The sequence below is a fragment of the Thermobia domestica genome, chromosome 1 (assembly GCF_964235325.1).
Source record: "Thermobia domestica chromosome 1, izTheDome1.hap1.1, whole genome shotgun sequence".
NCBI classification, from domain to species: domain Eukaryota; kingdom Metazoa; phylum Arthropoda; class Insecta; order Zygentoma; family Lepismatidae; genus Thermobia; species Thermobia domestica.
This window is the reverse complement of record NC_137454.1, coordinates 22,968,105-22,990,158: the sequence shown is the minus strand read 5'-3', so window position 1 is coordinate 22,990,158 and position 22,054 is coordinate 22,968,105. Positions and strand designations below refer to the sequence as shown.

At 39.3% G+C, this 22,054-nt stretch overlaps 1 protein-coding gene across 1 annotated transcript in view; it reads left to right on the top strand.

The window, feature by feature from the left end:
• Positions 1-9,074: 9,074 nt before the first annotated feature.
• The window catches only part of LOC145683728 (dolichyl-diphosphooligosaccharide--protein glycosyltransferase subunit 4), a 30,297-nt gene continuing 17,317 nt past the window's right edge, over positions 9,075-22,054 (top strand). The window contains exon 1 of the transcript XR_014131173.1: positions 9,075-9,199. The gene's annotated coding sequence lies outside the window, so the exon portion shown is untranslated. The remainder of the gene's footprint in view (positions 9,200-22,054) is intronic.

Below are 22,054 nucleotides of genomic sequence, written 5' to 3'. Positions count from 1 at the left end.
CTTATGATTGTTCTCATTTGATACCGTCCATTAATGGTAGCCTTCTTCGTACCCTCTCCCTCTTTCCTGCCACCATACTCTGTAGTACATCCTTCATGATATAATTTCTTCTTAGCCAATGTCCTAACCAGTTTCTCTTCCTTTTTTCAATAATATCTACGGATGGCACTTAGTATCTCCCCCGACGCGTTTCATGGCTCCAGAACTGAGTACCTTGTTTTTATCGAAATTCTGATAAAGGAAGAAAACGCGGGTCCTGCGGAGCTTTTAACCCCCTTTGTTGGCTGTCGCTGGCTCAGCTATATTTTTTTTAAAATAAGTAACACTGATGATCAGTGGCGTCCGTGACTTTTCTCACAGGGGACTAGGTTCGAAGAAAATGTGTGCTGTAGAGTGGAGGTCTTGAGTAGTATTGTTGACACCAAATAACACAATTTATATGTTTCTGTAAACGCTTCTTCTACCAAGCCTCTTTCTTTCAAGAAATGGATAATTTCAGTCACAGTTTTATTTTAAAAAATCTAAGAGTCTGCAAACCTATAGTAATTCACTCCGCAAATTGTTAAAATTAAAAAAAAAAAAACTCCCGTAAATTGATTTAAGGGTCAAAACAAGCAATCAGGAAATCGAGATTCAAGCACTGAAAATTCTTTAAATCTAACAGCTCTTGAAATCACAGTATCAATAATGTCATTGAAGATACGCACATATTTAATTTCTGAATCTGTTGAGTCATCTACTTTACGTCTTTTATTAGAAGGTTCCCGTTGTCATCCAATTCTACTTTTCTATAAGTCTTCAAAATCGTTTCTTGCATTTCTAAGTTGAGATACCATCTTTTGTACTTTTTGGATGCAATATTTCACATCCAAGGTTCCACTTTAAAGAATGTTGAATAGTATATCCGTGCGGAGAAATGCAAAATCGAAATCCTTCAATGATAACTCACACATTTTTTTCTTTTTTGTAGTCATGAAAGCTTCGGTGTCGCAGTTATCTGAATCTTCTACAATGTTCTCAGAGCACCGAAAGAGTTCTATTTGATTTTCATGTACTGTATTCACAATTTTGGAATTGTAATTTCATCTTATAGTGGCAACCGTTGGAAATCGCTTAGTTACTTTGATTCAACAAGCGCGTTACAGCGTTTCGATGAATATGAAAAGAAATTTGGAATGAAACTTATTCTAAAAAAATATTTTACATTCCTTGATGTGATTAACAGACTGTGGAACAACGAGATTGAGTCTGTGATGATAGCAGTGTATGGTGAGTGCACTCAAACACCTTTTCAAAAAGATTGTAAACCGTTCAAATGTCCAGAAAATGTGGCACCTCCATCCATAGCCTAGTGCTACAAGATTTTGCTTACAATTAAAATGAGAGAGAATTTGGAAAGCATGCTCACTTAGAGCGGTCGCAGTGCAATCACTAGTAACATCTGCAAAACAAATAAATATTTCATGAATTGCCGTCTTTCACGTACCGATTGAATGTTGAGAGATCTTTGCAATGTCCGTAGTTTTGTCCAACATTATTGCTGTAAGAAGTGTATTGTTTATTTCTGACTTACTAATTTTATCCAGAATTACTCACCAACACATTTAATAACATAATTCTGAATTCTGTTTGACGTTCGTTTAAACACTCCCATGCTGTGAAGATGACAAGTCAACATGGGCGCCCGAACGAGAGGGCAGGGTGGGCCCGGACCTTCCTCTGGCTCACGAAAATGTATACGTAATATAGCAAACCACGTATATTAAATACCAGAAATACTAGGCGCAACAAAGCAACCATGGAAATGGGCCCCTCCCTAGAAAATTTTCTTCAGGCGCCCCAGCAAGTCCATTTAGTGTCGTACTTAGAAAGTAACTGAATTACTTCAATATAATTTCCCTAATTGCCAGAATCTTCCTGTTTGTTATAGCTCTTGTTTAGCCACAAAACAAGAGGAATAAATCAATCGATTCATTAGTTCTCGGTTTCAATCAACTTCTGCATTGCTTGCTCAATTAAAAATCAATTCTGGTTTCCCGAAAGTTTTCAATTTAGTTATTGTGGACAGGTGTGAATAACATTTTTCTTGGCGCAACTTGGGTTTGTGAAAATTGTTCATGTCACAAAAGCCATCATTATTCTACACGTCCTTTTCTATGTGGAACAGAATACAATACAGTTTGTTTCTTGTCTTATATGCAGTTAACTATTTCGAAGAAGCAAAATAATCCGTTTTGATATTATGTATATAATCTTTCATTTTTGTCTAAATGAAAATGCTTGGAGTTGTTCTACCACTGGTTATTATTTGTTGCATTTCTTGAAAATTAAGGAATCCAATGGTCCAGAATACAAAACTGAAACGGCCGATCCCCACCCCTACTGTCCCCTATACCAGTTGAAGTAATATCACTGCTTGCGCCATCGCTTTGCTGCAAGGGACTCGATTTCTCAGACGAGTCCTCTTCCATACTTTATTCTTCGAGTCATTTGCAAAATATATTGATAATCTAAAAAGTTCACACTTCACTAGATTTCTCAAAGTGTCAAGATTAATACTGTAAATTTAATAGCGTTAAAACTATTAACTGTAAAAAGCAAACGAGCATTAAATTCGCTTACGACAGAACGCCCGTGCTTAGAGCTTAGACAACATAATATGAGGACTAGCTGACTGGACCCTGTTCCCTTTCCCGAGAAAAGCCTATCAAAACCCGAGCGTTTCCGATCTCCACTTTGTTGTCGCACCCAGCACACGGGCGCTGACTATAGTTGTGTCAGAACAATTGAAATAGTGTTATTTTACAAAAATAGAGAAATACAAACAATGTTTTCGTTTTCTTTGGTATATATTTATCACAAAATACTTTAATTAAAATTCCAGGGGACTAGCCTAGTCCCCTTGACGGCACGCCGCTGCTGATGATCTTAGGTCTACCAAGATTGGGGCAGATGCTAAAATTGTTCTTTTCTCCCCCACCATATATAACACTCTCTCATTCATTTTCCTCTCATCCCAACTAATTCTTTCCATCCTTTTCAACACCTACATTTCGAAAGCTTCCAGTTGTTTTTCATCACTTTTGTGTAATGTCCTCGTTTCAGTATTTTTTTTTTTTAAGTACCATATAGTATAATACCGGTTTTGCGTTATCGCAACTCAACAATGCAATATTTAGTTTTATTTTGCGTGAATGGGCATAACAGTTGCAATTGTATAGCTATAGAACTGTTTGCGCTGAGTTGTTATCTGCAAATTTTGCGTAGATCGATACGGAATATGAATTTTAGACTCTTCTAGAATTTTCTGTTTTTTCATAATGAAAAAGTTTCCAATGCTGTTATTGTGTTCTCTGCTGTGTTTGCGGTGCACGGACCGTGCACGGACCGGTAGAAAGGTTAGTCTGTTGTGGTTCATTAAGGAGTGAAGTGATCTTGTGTACGAGTTCGTTTTCGCGCGTGGTACTGTGTAGTCGAGTGATTACATAATCGCGAGTGAAGTGCTGAGTGTTATTAATTGACGTGTTTCATTCATTTGTTCTACTTGTGACAGTGATTCATTTAATTCATATTACGCATTATATGATATAGGGAAGTGCTAATCATGGCTGAACAATCGGGAGGAGACCCTCCTCCTGCACATTCCATGGTCACGGACCCTCCCACAGACACTACATTTGCTGATTCTGCAATCCCTATAGCGTCAGAGGTCACCGTTGAAACTATACCACCGGTAAATCTTTACCAAACACATCACTTTCCTGATTTCGTAGTGCACGTGACATCTGATCCCTCTTCTAATACCAATCCAAATATTGGGCGCAAACACCCCTTAAGTCTTGGTAGATTACTATTTCACAATAAGGTTCCAGGAATAAAATCTTTTCAACCTACGGGACGAAATCTAATTAAAGTGCTTTTTTATACCGGACAGCAAGCTAATGATTTTCTGACTAACCCGATTCTACGAGAAAATGGTTGGAAAGCATACATACCAACCTACGCCACACATTCCGTTGGCGTAATCACAGGGGTGGACACTGACATAACGGATGCCGAACTCAAAACAGATATAAAAAGTAGGGCAGAAATAACGCATATCCGCCGCATTCATCGCCGGCGCGATAATGAGTTCGTCCCCACCACCACAGTGGTACTTACTTTTGCTTCTCAAAATCTGCCAGAGGAATGCTCGCTCTACTATTCGAAATTCCGAGTAGCAACGTATATTCCCTCAGTCAAACAGTGCTGGGGGGGATGTTTCCGCCTGGGACACCGAAAAGTTGGGTGCCGCTCCAAACAAACAATATGCGCTAAATGTGGAGATTCACATGATACTAACACTTGCATCAAGCCACTTTGCTGCATCAATTGTCACGGACCGCATGCTGCCACTGAACGCACCTGCCCGGCCCGGAAACGACATGAGCGAATTAATCAACTCATGGTATTGGAAAAATTATCTTATAACGAAGCGCAAAAACGAGTGCCTCCTTTGCAGCGCTCATCTTCTAACCCTTCCTCGGGTGTACCAACCTCTAATTTCTACTCCCCACTCCTTGCACTACCTCAGCAGCTCACGCCCGAGTGCCAGCCAATTCCTTCCTCTTCCACGAAAGTTAACACCCTTTCTTACCACTATTCTCCCAAACCCCAACGACCTCCCTCTCGTAATGAAATAGAACTCCACGATGAACATCGCCACGTTCTTTCTCCAAAACGACGACGACCTACTGGACATGATCCTAACCAATCGGCTTCACAGAAGCAATCGTTTATTCCAACCTCGACCAATTACTCTTCCTCAGAAGCACGTGCTTTAATAGGTTCTCCAGGATCCTCTCCGGTTAGACGGACTCGCACGTTCAGAGGAGATACCTTGTACACCGGCTCTTCGAAGCCAGTTTGGAACCAAGAAAGTGATACTAGTCATGCCAAGAAACAGGAACTATTACAGGAATTGCATCAGTTAACTCCCAAACTTCAGTCCGACACCCAGCCACTTACCGCATTAGATTTACAGGCGCTACTACTACGAATTATTCGCTTTCTGGAACATATCCAAGAATGACTCAGTTGCAGCAGTTAAGAATACTACAATGGAATCTCCAACAATTTCGTGGCAAGGAGGTGTTTTTATCGCAAATATGCCGCTTTTTTACTCCGGCTATCATACTGTTACAAGAAACCTGGACCCGCCTTGAAGACAACTTAAGAATTCCTGGATACCGAGTTTATCATCGTCCTCGAGATGACCACTACGGAGGGATCGCCTTGGGTATCCACACCTCCTTACCGGCTCGTGTTATCTCAACACTTCCACCAACCGGCTCAACAAAAATACAAGTGCTCGGAGTGCTATGTGCTGGACTCACTTTTATCAACATCTACGCCCCACCAGACAGCCCTCCTACAACTCATTACTGGCAACAATTATTTACTTCAATCCAAGGTCCCTGTGTTATTGGGGGTGATCCGAACTGTAAAAGTGTAAAATGGGGCAATCGTTACACCAACGTAGCTGCTCGGAACCTTCTCGCTGCAATGGACCATACAACTCACCTCATTGCAAATGATGGGACTGCTACTCGCCTCCCAAACCTCAATGGTTATCCCAGTGCGCCTGACATCACCATCCTCAGTTCTGCTCTGTATGCAAACCATAGTTGGAGTGTATATGGATATACAGGTGGCAGCGATCATTTTCCTATTATAACTACACTTGAAGGAGTTACTTTTCCGAGAACGCCCAAGGCTCACCTTTCGCCATATGCTCCAACCGTTTCTCGCATTTCTCAATCATACAATCGTACAACATACCAGAATACGACCGACGAACTTTTCCGGTATTTTTCAGTACAAGTCACTCCTATCAACACCTCTTCTCTCATACATATTATAGAAGCAGCATCATCAGAAGCCTCCACATCTACTTCTCAAATTCCTGGCCAGACTCGAACCCGAACATCCCGTTCCCATTTTCCTTGGTGGAACAGACGTTGCCAACAACTCCTAAATGATAGTAAACAGAAGCAAAAGGCCTTTTTTAAAGAAAAGAGTCAACAAACATATGTACTCTATCGCCAGTCCCAAGCGATGTATAAACGATACATCCAGCAATGTCGCAAACAACACTGGCAACAATTTTGTGCCACGCTCCACCCACAGGCTACTTCGTCTTCTATCTGGACGTTTATACGAAACCAAATTACAGGATCTCCTCCACGCGCAGTTCCTACTGACAGTCTACCGCCTTGGATTGATGAATTTCATCGCCTTCTCACGCCTCCAGAACCACTGAATGACAGACGAACTATACAACCTCTTCTTGATCCGGAGTGTGATTCACCAATCTACAAGAATATCACCATCCAAGAATTGAATCTGGTGTTAACTGCTCGGCGATCCACAGCTCCTGGGAGAGATCAGATTAGATATCGACACTTGTACGACCTATCTCCTTATGGTCGAGCCGCACTTCTTCAAATCTACTCTCAGATATGGAGGACAGGACACATTCCATCTTCATGGAAAGATTTAGCGGTAGTCCCTATACTTAAACCACACAAACCTATCGGGTTGGCTCAGAGTTATCGTCCGATTACTCTTATTTCATGCGTCGTGAAAGTTTTTGAGAAGATCATCCTCTCTAAATTGAACTGGCACTTGGAATATTTTTCAGTCTTCCCACCCACATTAACTGGTTACCGGAAAGGCATGTCATCTTTGGACTCGGTTGCTGCTCTTCTTCTCGATATCTGGAACACATTCCAACATCGACAGTATTTGATTGCTGTTAAACTGGATCTGGAACATGCATATGACTCCATCATTCTCGATCGCCTCATCACTCACATGGCACAACTCCAACTTCCTACACCTTTTCTCCGATATACTCATAATTGGTTGGTACAACGTCGCATCTGCATCAAATACCATAACAGATATTCTTCTTATCGTTCAACATCATTGGGTATTCCTCAAGGCTCTAGTCTCTGTCCCACTTTATTTAATATATACACACTCTCTCTCCATCAACGACTTAGAAAACTGGTTCGTATTCAACAATACTGTGATGACATGTTGTTATATGTCAAAACTTCCAACATAGTGGACGGGATACGCATTTTGCACGACGCTCTCCTAGAACTTCACTCCTGGACCTCTGAAAACGGCATGTCAGTCAACTGGGCGAAATCTTCTTGCACTCTCTTCACCCGGAAACGTTTTCAACCTCCCATCCATCTCACGGTAAATAACACTTCTTTACCAGTTACACCTACTTTACAATATCTTGGTTTTCATCTTGATTCTAAACTAAATTGGAAGCATCATCTCAAAACAATAGCACTTAAAGCCCAACCTTATTTTAAGTTGCTGTCTTGCATCAGCCACAAGGGGTGGGGAACAGATATATCCTCCCTGCAACAAGTCAGTACCCAATGTGTGGATGCAAAACTTCAATATGGCGGAATATTACTCTCTCCACTACCCAAACGGATCAGCGAACATCACATCCGTCTTCAAGCCACAACACAGCGAATTATATTCCGACAACCAAAGACGGCACCTTCCTCAGCACTTTTAGAAGAAGCTGGAATAATTCCTTTCCCAGTGAAAACATATTTTGAGGCTAAAAAATTCCTCCTTCAACGCATATGCTGCACCTCATCCCTCTTATTACCGAAATTACAATTCCTATACAATAGCAACCTTCAGACCCGACTTCCATATTATAAACAGCTACCTTGGATTTATCGAGCATTCGTTAGTATTCATAACTGGCTCAATCTATTGCATCGAGGACCGAAACTACCATGTTATACTGCACAATATTATACTCTTCTACATTCTCCCACACTTGAGCAACCGGTGGTCTCTTTCAAACGTCTTCGCTCCACTCAGCCTCAGATAGTGCGCCATCTCTGGGAACATCACATTCAATCGCATCACTCCAATAGCATTTTAATTTATACGGATGCTTCTAAACAGCATACCGAACAAGGATCTGTGGTTGGAGCAGGAATTTATATACCAGCGCTTAATTACGCAGAGACTCACAGACTTCCACCGAATACATCCATCTATTTAGCAGAAAGCTGGGCAATTCGCACGGCATTGAAAGTCGCCCTACAACGAAAACTACCTAACGTGGGAATTTGTAGTGATAGCCTTAGTGCGTTACAAGGAATATGTAGAACCCCATGGGCATCTGCCAATACATGGTTACACATCAATATTCGCCAACAGCTTCGAATATTACATAATAATCATCAAGTGGTTACGTTAATTCATACGCCCTCACACTGCGACATCCCCGGGAACGAAGTTAGCGATATCCTGAGCAGATATGCAACACAACATGGCACACCGATAGATCTCCGGCTCCCAGCATCTTCTTTCGCCGAGATGCTGCTACAGAAACGGCAAACCGAATGGCGAACCTACCAACAACAACAACGATCAGGACCAGGAATTTATTATTGGCAACTAGAACCGACTCCCACCACGAGAAAATGGGAGGCCCCTCATAATTGGACAAGAAAACATCATTGTTTATATTCTCGCCTTCGTCTACATACTGCTCAGACTCCCATCCAGCAGTATAAACAGCAGCAGCGCCCCTCACGCTTGTGTTATTGTGGACTAACTGAAGGTTCTATTGACCACCTGACCTTTCAGTGCTCTCTAACGCCTGGCTACCGTCCGATACTCAACACAGTCATTCATTCTGTTTATTTCACAAGCCCCGTAACAGTGTCTTTCTTACTAGCTAACAAAAACCACCTTGTTCTGTATCATCTGCTTCAATATTACATAGTGAACAACTACGACTTGTAATGGTGTCAAAGTGATCAACAGTGCAGTGCTCATGTTATTCATCGCAGTTTGTAATATATAGTTTCTTCGACATAGTTAGTGTTCCGCATGAAGTGATTGTTTCTATTGTGTTTGTTTATTTTGTTCCCAAATTGATCCTGGACCATTCATCTCTACAAGTATAGATACCCATTTAACCGTCTGTATTGCTCAGCGGACGAGTTCCTGGAGCATCAAAACATTGAGAGAGAGAGAGACCGGTAGAAAAGAGTGCTTGAAGCATAGGGACAGATATTAAGTGGTTGGAAGATTGTGTACATTATTACGGCAGGAAAAATTATCACCATATTAGCGTGTAGTTTTCAATACACTTATACAGGTATGAAGAATTTTAAAAGATACGTATATAGACTGAAATTTTTAAAATATGGTCGAGCTAGGTGCTGAACAGAACGGTGACGTGGTACATGCAAGATGATGTAAAATGAACTAACAGTAAAACTTTGGAATTATTTATATCTATTCTTATGTAGTAAAAAGAGAGAACCAAGTTTACAATTTTTCGTGAAGTAACAACATAAGATAGGTTTCACAAATCACACTTGCACTGATACAAGTAAGTGCAGATAAGGAATACACTAGCATAAAAATTTAAATAGCACGAGTAAATTCTATTATTTCATAAATAAAAAATTAGTATGCAGGTAATTTATCGGAGCAGTTTTACTATACGGGTTTTGCACGGAAAATGTGAGGAAGTCTTTAATTTGCCCATTTCATGTCGAGAACAGAACCCAACCAATCCCTGCGGGGCTTCTAGCCCGTTCCTACTACTACTGCTACTCCTACTCCTACTACTTCTACTATGGATCCGTGCAGTAAAACCACGAATTTATTTACGCAGCTTGCATGAGTATAACTAAGGAAATAGAGGGCTTGTGTATAGCCCGCTCCCCCCCATCTTTATAACCGGAACTGGAAGAGTCATTACTACTACTACTACTACTTATATAGAGAACAGAACCCAACCAACCCCTGCAGGGCTTCTAACCCGTTCCTACTACTATTGCTACTAAACACCACCACTACTAGTACTACTAACTACTACTACTACTTATACAAAAGCTTCCTTACAACAAGATTTACACCTTATATCTTTATAACATGCGATTCCGATTCATTATGAACTAATATGAATCGTTAGAATCACTATGATTCGTTAAAAATCACTGGGGGGAGCGGGCTATACTCAATCCAAACAGTCTCACTGTCATGTGATTTCCATACACGTACTAATACCTTGTATATGCACTCATCAAAGACTAATTTGGAGATAACAGCCCTTGACTAGACCTTATTAATCAAAAATATCTTTTGGCAAATTTTTACTTTGACTCAAACAGTGACTTCAACCGATTCATCTGATCCGGTTCCCGGAGCAGTTTAGGAATCATTCCTAAACTGCTCCCGGAACCGGATCAGATGAATCGATTACAATTACTAACACAGTGAAAGTAATGTACGATGTTAAGAATTATACTATAAGTACAAGGGCCACAATGTTACTAAACATCAATTCAGGTGAAGCGGTGACTATGAATTTTGAGATCTAAGTGGGGGGCTACTGCCCCCCAAACCCCCAGCTCAAGTACCATAAAAACATCCAAAATAATAATAAATAATCACACCACTACTATAAAGCTAAGATAAGAAGGGAAAAATTAAAAAAAAAAAAACACTCGTCTCTAATCATAAATCAGTGCATGACAAAGAAAAAAAATTACATCTCAACAAGACAATAGGACAAGCAGCAGCAAACCAAATACTTTGCCTAATACTCAAATGCAAAACAAATCAAGAATAAAAATAATATGAATTAAAAAAAGAACACTCACCAATTTGCCATAGGAGAACACTCATGAATAATGAACTCATAACTGCTGATTCCACACACGAAAAAATAAGATACCAAGAACACATGCGCAATACTCAACATTACTGAAAAATGTTCCTTTCCCCACACACGTCGTTTTATTAAACCGAGCACACTTGCTATTATTACAAACAAGAAAGCAATAAACGTCCACTTTTACAATACGTCGAAAATATCTTCAGCTTTAAACCACAACCATGATAAATTTTCTCTAACTCAATTCAACCAATTCAATTACGCGCTTCCCGCATGCCACGAACAGCAGCACACACATACATGCACACAGAACATGTGACATCACACTAACAAACTACCATATGACTACACAGACACCTAGTGGGAAAAATATGAACTAAGACGTCACACCAAAGGCACGAACAGTTCCAACAAGTGACTCACGCACAAACAGTTCCAGGAAGTGACTAAACCTATAAGAACCGATTAAAGTCACAGTTGGAGTCAAAGTAAAGACTTGCCCATTTCTGTACCAAAGTTTAATATTTAATTCACATAGTATTGCCGAGCGAGCATTAGCGAGTGAAGGGTTAGAGCCTCGCGGGGCACGTTGTTTTCTGTCTTCATTACAGCTCAATGGGAAGGGGGACGTGTGTTCTACTACTTTTTCCTTTCTTTGCTTTTCATTAGATATATATTCACCTGTGTTACGTTACTGCAAAAAATTAGTACATTCAATCTGTTAAGTGTTACAGTCACTATAGTCCAGAAGGTATAACATCGTTGGCTTCCCGTGCTTGAACCTGCTCGTCACTGGGGGTGTGGTAAGAGGGTAACCAATCACCACCCACCATTCACTGCGCTCAGCGAGCCACAAGTAACCAAGCAGGCAACTTCTCATAAACGTCACTACAACTTTTCACGGAATCCAACGACGTTATACCTTCCGTACTTTAGTCAGAAATAACAAAAGCAAGAGTCCTTACCTTCTCATGTTTACACCCAGCCCTATAGACAACAGGGGGCAGCGGTGGCTCAGTGGTAGAGTATTTACTTCTGGTGCATGTGGTCCCTGTTTCGATCCCAACTCGCGCCAAGTGAACTTTGTGGTGAACAAAAACCATGTGCGTGGGTTTTCTCGGGGTACTCTCGTTACTTCCCACTTTCTTCATTCCACCATTTCTCAGTATCACCGTCTCTATTAGCGTAGCCGGCATAACCATTGGGCATAAAACTTAAAGATTTCCCTATAAACAACACAATACTACAGAATTATGTAAATCAAGTTCTAGAGGGCGCGGAGCCCTCAATCAAATATATATCACTGGGACATCAAAAATTACAAAAAGCTTACGAAAATAGTTCTTTCCTGTGTTAGGTTGCTACACAAGGGGATACATAGCAACTCTTACTGCCTTAGAGTGTGTTTCGTAGGGGAAGGAGTTGCATTCATGCGTTCAGATTGACTTTAGAAGAGCTGAGTATAACTACAACTTGTGCACTTATGACATAATCTCGGGGCCATGGATAAGCGACTATTTTTCCTGGAAGAGGAAAGACTTTCCTCTACCCTCTGTGGCTTAGCAACCGCAAAATGCACTGGAGGTCGCGAAGGAGCCAATCCTGCCGGATTTGTAAACTGAATGAACTTGTTCCTCTCTGTTTGAAGGTTTCCTTTCCAGATTGTCATATGGGAACAGCAGAAGTAAAAACTTCGTAGCAGGAGTAGAAAACTTTTTAGTTCAACCTAGACCCAACTTGTATTATGTTAGAATTAGAAAGTTTTCGATAAAGTGATATGTTTATTTATTACCCATAAAAGATCTGTAGGGAAAATCAGCTAACGAAGTATCTCATTTTTTTAAAAAAACGGATTCTATTTTCTTCAGGATGACATTTTTTTAAAGGAAAAAAAAAGTATGGAAAGGGAAAAATTTATGCACTTAAAAGGTAAATATTTATTCTCAATTTCTGCAAGAGCCGAACTTTTGGCGCTATAGTTTACAACTTAAGGCAGGTAGTAGGGTGATTTTCCTTTTTTCCCTTTATAGTTTTCCGTTTTTTGCAAACCATAATAAAATGAATCATATATTTGTAAATTTAAGCATGAATTTTTTGAAGTTAATATATATAAAAAAGAAAGACAGTGTGTCTTACGTCTTTATCCACGATTGAATAACAACACAAAAACAAGTTAAAACTTTTTTTTTGTATTGTTTTGAAAACTAAAGAAACGAAGAGAAGGAAGTGAAATCTTAGTTTGGAATACTTTCTCAAAAAGTTTCATTCCTTATAGAATGCTTCAGTTTATTGTTTATGACCATCAATGTTTTTCATAGTTGTCAGTTGGTAAGTTTTAGTTCTCTGCTTGCCCTTGAGATTTTGTTCGAAGATATTGTAGTATGCTGGTGGTGTATATGTATTTGCTCGCTGTTTGGAAATATCTAATTTCTTTCGGCGGTACCAGATAATAAGCAACCTGGTCCTTCTGGTCAGAGAAGTCTAAGTAACAAATAGATAAATCGTGTACTTGGAAGTGAAGCAAAGCAAAGGAAACAAAACATGCAAGTTTCTCGGGGCTGAAGGTGGTCGAAAGGGGCTCAACCCCTAGCTAGGGTCTGATTTCGATATGAACATTGGTTAAGAAATCCGGGCGATATGTATCTTTTTTAATTAATACTAATTATTCAACACTTAGCCCCATAAAGCATTTAATTTTCTTATTATTAAGTGCAAAATTGACGTACATTACTTTCAAAAGTCGAGGATATAAAATTACTCAAAAAACGAGAAAATTTTCGAAAAATAGGATAAAGAATTATTTGAGAATCGAGACAAGACGAAACTTCTTCAAACTTAACAAGACATCTAGTCTCGTGGACAACACTAGTCAAGGCCGAGTTAAATCGTTTTTCCGCGTCTCAAAACCAGTGACCTTACTTTAATCAAAGGAGATCACATATCGGAATAATATAAAATAATTGTAAACAACTTTTATTTAATATCACCAGTTTCTTGGCTTCAATGATGAAGCCATATATCCAGCCCACGTCACTAACCTTAGGGTACGTTTTCATGTAAGATATTTGCACTCAATTGAATTACATTGATTTCAATACAAAAGTAAAGTATTTACATATATCATTCTCAACAGCTTATTTTCAATTTTATTTTAAGTTTCGATGCTGACAGATTTATCAACCGAGTGCTAATCAAATTTGCAGTTTTGCTAACATTTTGCACTAATGTTTGTTTCTAATTACCTGAGGACATTTCTTTTATAAAACTAAAATTATAATATTGTAGAAATTGACCCCATTTCCCCTTCTCAGGAACGGATTAAAAAAAAAAAAAAAAATCCAAAGGTCGTGGTCTGTAATTTTTAATGAGAAGTGCATATGCTGAATTTTACGCCTTCTTAAGCGAATCCTCACATTCGGCATTTCCTAAACAAATAATCGGAAATTTGAATATTAATACAAATCCCCTCCTTTCTCCTATAGAAGCGAAACGTTGAAACGTGTTTTCGGTTAATTTTAATAAAGAATTTATCCCTTAGTTCCATCTTCTTAACTTCAAAGAATTTACGATATGTTCTATTCTTAGAAAATAAAAAAAGAAAAAGAAATTGAACTCTTTCAGTCTTCTATAGAACATATATTTTTAAAATTCTTTTATTAGCCTTTGCTTTTTGATAAAGGAATATTCTGTACAAATCCATGTTTCTATCTATAATAGTTTGAGTAAGGTATTGATGAGTAAGTCACATTTATTTTTTTTTTAAATATAATAGTGTATATACCTAGTATATCTTTTTAAAAACTCATAAATAATTCGTGTTCAGTTTAGTATTTTCGTCCTATTTGAATTATGTTGTTGGCACTCGATCATTTAACAGTTTTCTTAGATCACTTTTTATTACACAATTCACGAATCAATACGTTTCTACTACAGTTTATTCAATGGCTTTCTGTAGAAGAAAGAACATATGGTGTCCAGACATTTTCAGGAAAAAATGTGACAGCTTTGTCCCTCAGCACGTGCAGAAAACACTTTTTGGTCACTTGTGGTCATGCTTGCGGAAGGGGCTGTTTCTTGCGAAGGGTATGGGTAAGGGATGCTTATCGGGGGCCGCGACTGTAAGAACTGCATTACATAAAGTACAAATTAACTTAAAACATGAACGAAGTTGTGCTAAGGGACCTCTAAAAACACGAATGCTACCTAACTGACTCTGGACAGAAGCATAGCAGTGGGACCAAGCGGTAGCGAGTTGCATCCGTAGGTAGCAGACGCATCAGTGACGGTGTGTATACGCATGAACGACGTTGGTGGACACTTTATATAGCATAATAGCACATACCGTGCGTGTGGCACAGTTTTGCGACTCTTGTTGTATGATAACTTTGTACATTGTCTTTACATAACATTTTACTTCATCGTGTCTTTCTTATGGAATTCTACATAATAAGGAGCACACTTTCCATTTCGTACTTTTACCTTATACACGTAGGAGGTAAGTTCCCGATACTGATACTGATATTTTGATTACTTGTACAATCCTATGGTGAAATCAACTAACATGTTTCTTCCGTAATTTTACACGTTTATAGCCCTATAACATGGGATAGCATCCAAATTTTTACAGAGAATAACAAAAATTATATGCTTTGTAACATGTCTCTTTCCAGTGTCTTTTTTTTTTTCGATCATGTCTCTTTCCAGTGAATAGAAAATTATTGTGAGTTATGTCAATGATGCTTTGTACATAAATCAGTTTTTAACATATACTACAAAGAAACTTAAAAGAATACGATTAAATTCAATTAAACACACACACACACACACACACACACATATATATATATATATATATATATATATATATATATATATATATATATATATATATATATCGGGTGTTGCAAAATAAGCGTTACAACTCTTGGGAGGTGACTCCTGCCACAGAGACAAGAAGAGAAGTTCTTTTCAAGTTTCTGCTATCGGACATAGTTTCAGATCTACAAGGTGCCGAAAGCGTGGGAAAATGACTTTCGGACGCCAATAGCTCGGAAACTATCCAACATAAAGAGGGCGGGTAAAAAATTCACTAAAGAAGTCATACCTGTTCTATTGAATTTTGCATGTTTCACAATCCTACCATGCACGCGCAAGGGATTCCCCAAAGGAACGTAGGGAGTCCCGGATAATCTGCCAAATTAAACTTGGTCTAAATGGATATGAATTGATAGGCTTTCTACCAGGTAACAATAATTTGTTTGTATTAAGTCGATATCTGGAAGAAATACAAAATGGCGGACACCTTCATGCTCGTTGTGTGTGGTTGCATAATCGCCAGGTACAGATGCTGGCCAACAGTGACGTTCTGAGTATTAAGTGTACCGAATTTGTACTCAAATGCTCTAGAAAGACATCTGGAGTGTCGGTAGAGCATAACAGATGAAGCAGGGTGATTCACATGTGTGGAAACACTTAACGAAAAATGACCAGAAATGCACTCGTGCTCAGTAAACGTGAGTTCAAAGCGTCAGAAATGTAAGGATTAGCGTCAAGAACATGAAAGCCATTGCTAATTCACCAATAATATTCCCGATGCAATATGATGTACACGGTTGCATACCAATAAGGATGCAACAACTGATTCCAAGTTCAAATTGTGCAATTGGACTCACTAAGAAACTGGGTAAACCAAAGGAATGCCACTAGTGGGATCGAATGATCGATTTTGAAATGTGGCTGATGTGTGTGTTGATATCGACATTAGCTCATGGACAAATGTCAACATGTAGCACTACTGCTGGGACACCATCTCACATGCGAAAACTAGGAAAATAACGTTGTACATTTTGCTATTACATCTGGTGCACTTTTTGGTAGAACGTAACTAGAACACGATTGTATCAATGTCCCTCTTTGTTTGGGACATTGTCCCACAGTCGACACATATGAAAAGAAATCTCTTAATGCATGGTTCAAATTCTGATAGAGCGTGAAAATAACAAACTTGTATCATGTCCCACGTCTTCTCAGACATATGACGTACTCGAAATATAGGAAAGTATCTCCAGAAATTCGTATCTTACACATAGTGCACATGCCAAAGCAAAGACGAAAATGAACCGATTTGGCACATTTAACACTACAGCTGGAACACCATACATATGGAAATAAAACGACATGAGAAATAGCAAGAAACATATTAAAGCTCTGATTGTTTATAACTGTGCAGTAGGAGTAACAAAATACGAAGATTACATGTCAAATGATGGAAACATGGCGCGATTGGTTGATGGATTGCAATACGGCGAAGTTGCTTTATGCATTCTTTTGTTTGTTGATGGAGGGTTGCCAACTCATGTTTGTTTACACCAATGCTGTACAAATTTTGTAACTACTGCTTCCCATTCAACCATCCCTATCCGTATTATTATTATTATTATTATTATTATTATTATTATTATTATTATTATTATTATTATTATTATTATTATTATTATTATAAATGAGTAAACAGATTTTCAAACACGAGTCTTTCTATTCTGTTTTTAGCAGCAAATAGAATTTTTGAATCTTATATCCTGTGTTGAGTGCCGGCTGTGGACACTAGTAACGAACTTATTGTTGCCTCTCCTTATATTGAGATCTGAGGGAGTAAGTTTGCCTTCTTTTTGGTTGTCTACCGTGAATGTCAAATTACTGTGTATACTATTCATTTTTTCAATAAAATATCAAACTGTATATTATCTTTGTACAGGAAAGGTACGTCGTCCCTTATCTGTAGTAACGTACTGTACCCAGTATCTGTTTTTTCAATATCTTACTTTCAAACGTGTGAAGTACCAGATTGACTAATAAAGGTGATAATGGATTCCTTACGGCTAAATCTTCGACTTGATAGTAAATATTACCTTCAAAAGAGAGAATATTTTATACGAAGCAACCTTCAAGGACCCTAAGTATTTTTTTTTTTTTTTCACCTTAAAGGAACTAAAGTCTTTGTTGTACGAAGTGGCTGTTACACATTCAAACACCAGTAGCAAGGGAATGAGTAGGTACACATCAACTACATCTGTTGACTATTTTAATGTGGTTGGCATTAACTAAATTACGAATTCGTTGATTCATGTCAAGGTCTGTATGAAGGAAAGTCGGAAAGTCTGGTGTCAGATCTGTCGAAACATTTAAAAGAAACAGAGGATAGAAGAATAATGATTTTATTTGGTGCTAAAAATGAAAGAAAATTTATTTATTTATAAAAAAAATAAATAAATAAATTTAGATAGTGGTTGGTTAAACGATGAATGGGAAGCAACAATTATAAAATTTTGTACAGCATTGGCATAACAATAAAAATAACAACGTGAGTTGGCAACCTTCCACCAATAAACAAGAGAATGTGTCAAAGTAATCCATACTTGCAACCCACGTTTCCACCATTTGACATGTAATCTTAGTTTGGACAAAGTGCTCCAGCACAGCTGTACCGTTGATAGGTCCGTTACTTTTATTTTCCTGGTGTTTTTCTTTTTCCTGTTTCTATCCTATGTGACCAACACTTCAAAGGAGAGTCGAAAGCTCGGAAGTGTAAGTGGTATTCAGGAATTGCATAGATATGTAAATAGAATGATAGAATTCCTGAGCGTCTGAGCGATTTTTTAAAGACGTTCTCGATGCTATTTTCTTGTACTAATCTGTGAGGTCTACTAAAAGAAAGAAACAGGTTTACTTTATTCATAAAAAAACTAACTCACTCTATGGTTTATGGAACTCGGAGGTTCAATGCCGCGTTCACAAAAGCTCTCCACTGACTTCTATCCTTAGCCAACTGGATCCAGTTTCTACTTTGTATTCCTATCTCTGCGAGATCCATCTTAATATTGTCCTCCCATCTGCGCCTAGGTCTTCCTAATGGTCGTTTTCCGATTGGTCTTCCTGTCAAGACTTTGAAAGCGTTTCTACTTTCTTACATCCTAGCTACCATGACCTGCGCACCTAAGCCTCCTAGACTTGACGACCCTAACAATGTTGGGTAAACCATATAAATTATGTAGTTCCTCGTTGTGAAGTTTCCGCCATTCCTCATTCCCGTTCCTCTTGGGTCCGAATATTCGTCTCAGGATCTTGTTCTCAAATACTTTCAGTCTATGTTCTTCTTTCAGAGTTCGCAACCGTATAGAACAACAGGCGTTTTATATATTTTAAGTTTCAAATTCCTCGACAGAATTCGCGACAACAAGAACTTTTGAACTGAATAATAACATGAATTCCCTGCTTTTAGTCGACATTTAATTTCTTCGTGAATATGATTTTCGTCTGTTAATACTGATCCTAGATATTTGAAAGTATCCACTTTATCAAAAGTATGATTTGTTATTTTAACGCATCTATTATTTGCTGTATTACGGTCCCGATACACTTCCATGTATTTCCATGTATTTAGCTTTCTCTTACTTTATTCATATATATATATATATATTAATAAAATATTAATGTAATATTGACATTATAGTCTAGTGGTTACAGCGTTGGATTCATGTCTGCGTTGTCCCGGGTTCGATTTCCAGCCAGTGCTTCCCAATTTTCGGCGTCTACCCACCGTCGTGAGGCAAACTGGGAAGTCACGTGGCAACTAGACGTGGCAACCACTAGGTGGTCTAGAAAGCTCGTGATGCGCCTGATAGGGACAGGGCGTCGCAGCCGGTTGCGGGCTGTTACTCCAAGTGGGTTGGTTTGGTATTTATATGATATTAATAGATTAAGAACTCTTAACTAGTAAGATAGTTAGCTCGTTGTGCATTCCTCATATAAGGACCCTATAATAATAATAAATTTTTTTTTACAACATACCTCTGTTAGATTAATAAATATGTAAAGGTCTATACAGAAAAATAATTTAAGCTGTGTACCTGGCGCTGTTGGTTAAAAAACACGCACTGACGGGAACATTACACGTAAGTCATTATATTATTATTATTATTATTATTATTATTATTATTATTATTATTATTATTATTTCAAATATGTTCCATACGCTCATGTTCCAAGTTTTCATTTCCGCCTCTTATCTGATAAATAGGGGGCGCGGTGGCTCAGTGGTAGAGCGTTCACCTCCGGTGCTTGGGGTCCCTGGTTCGATCCCAGCTCGCGCCGTGTGGACTTTGTGGTGGACGAACACTGTGCTCGTGGGTTTTCTCGGGGTTCCCCCGTTTCCTCCCACTTTCTTCCACCATTTCACTCATTTCTCATTATCACTCATATCTCCTTTAGCCTAACCGGCATAATCGTGGGACGTTAAACTTAAAGATTTCATTTCATTTTCTTAACTGATAAAGTGTTTAACGAAAGAGCATGTAGTTTCCGTTGTATGCTATTATGTTTTCATTATTCTGTGATAAGTAAATTCATTTTATTATTACTGCGAGTCTCGTAGAATATATAGCCAGTATGTATATATCTTCCCTAAACTCGTTCAGTAGGTTATCTAGCCAGGAGACACCCAGGAATTCGCTTAGAAACGATATTAATAAACCATTTATATCATGCTCTTATCTAGCAAATACCTAAGTGGTTGCAGAATTGAGATGTGACAACTCTATTTTGACGTAAAAGCTGAGGTGTGAAAACTAGCCACTGTAACAAAATATATTTTTTAATGTTATATAATTAAAAGTAATTTTGATATGTTATAAATTTTTTGTTGAGTGAATTATCATAAGCTATGACAATCAATGTCTGTGTTTTTTCCTTGAGATACAAACAACTATTTGGATTCGCACACTTATGTTAAAACTTCTAACAATTTGGTAGTAGTAAACAATTGAAGTCGGTAAGGCGTCTTTGTGGATTATGAACTTGCAGTTTTTTGTATTGAATTAATGTATGGCCTGCTAGGTTGCAAATTTCCTTCTCTTGTCTCGGATTACTAATAAAAGGTTGCACAATTGCTTCTCATATCATGCTGGGTGAGCTTCAACGTGCACCAGGTTTGATTACACCTGAGTGATTTGCCAGGGTGAAGGTGAGGTGTATTAATACAGGGTTTGTATGATAAGTAATGAGACCAGGTCTGGAAACATTGTTTTATTGATCTGATCTGTACAGGGACTTAAAAGCTTTCGAAGTACTCTCCTCTTGCGTCGATGCACTTCTGCAATCGATGTTTCCACGCTGCAAACGCCCCCTGGAAGTCAGCAGCCGGCATGTCCTTTAGAAATGTGGTCACGGCTGCTTGGATGGCTGTGACGTCTGCAAAACGGGTTCCTTTCAAGCGTGGCTTCAGCTTCGGGAAGAGGAAGAAGTCGGCCGGGCTCACATCTGGGCTGTAGGGTGGTTGTGGAAGGACTTCCACCCCAATCCGGGTCAAAAAGGAGGTCACTAAGAAGGCGGTGTGGGCAGGGGCATTGTCGTGATGCAACTTCCACCGGCTAGCGATCGCCGGTCTTTTCCGCTTGACGCTCCTGTGCAGTCTCTCAAGGACTTGTTTGTAGAAGGCGGCGTTGACGGCTTGTCCTTGGGGTACAAACTCTTTGTGGACCACCCCCACATTGTCAAAAAAAACAATCAACATTGTTTTCACCTTTGACTTCGACATTCTGGCCTTCTTGGGGCGCGGGGACGCAGGAGTGTGCCACTCCGCGCTTTGACGTTTCGTTTCAGGGTCGTACTGGAACACCCACGACTCGTCACCTGTTATGACGTCATCTTCAAAGTTAGGGTCACTGTTCATGAGGTTCAACAGTTCCTGACAACAATCAACACGTCGTTGCTTTTGTTCGTCAGTCAACACTCGCGGCACCAGTTTCGCACAGATTTTTCTCATTCCCAATTGTTCCGTCACAATCTTGTGCACTGTTGTGTGGTTCATATCGAGTTCATCAGCAATCAATCTCAACGATAATCGACGGTCTGAGTTCAGGAGATCCCTCACTTTTGCCACAGTTTCGTCCGTAGTCACTGTTGTCGGGCGTCCAGCCCTCTCCAGATCCTCAACGCTTTCCCGGCCGTTCCGGAACGCACTGTGCCAACGAAACACCTGGGCTTTGGATAGGGCTTCCTCTTTGTAGGCCTCCGTGATGAGAGAAAGCGTCTGAGTAGCCGTTTTCCCCAGGCGAACGCAAAATTTGATCGCATAACGCTGTTCGATGGAACCCTCCATGTTTGTTGATTTTCCGCCGTGACAAGAATGTTCACAAGGGCTTTGTCCAAGGCTTGTCCGCGCTCCACTAAGGCTCGGAGCCAACTGACGCGCGGTGCGTTGCTTTGCTCGGACCCCCCCCTACATCCTCCATCACCGACAAACCCGCTCCAGCGACACGCGCGCCGCGG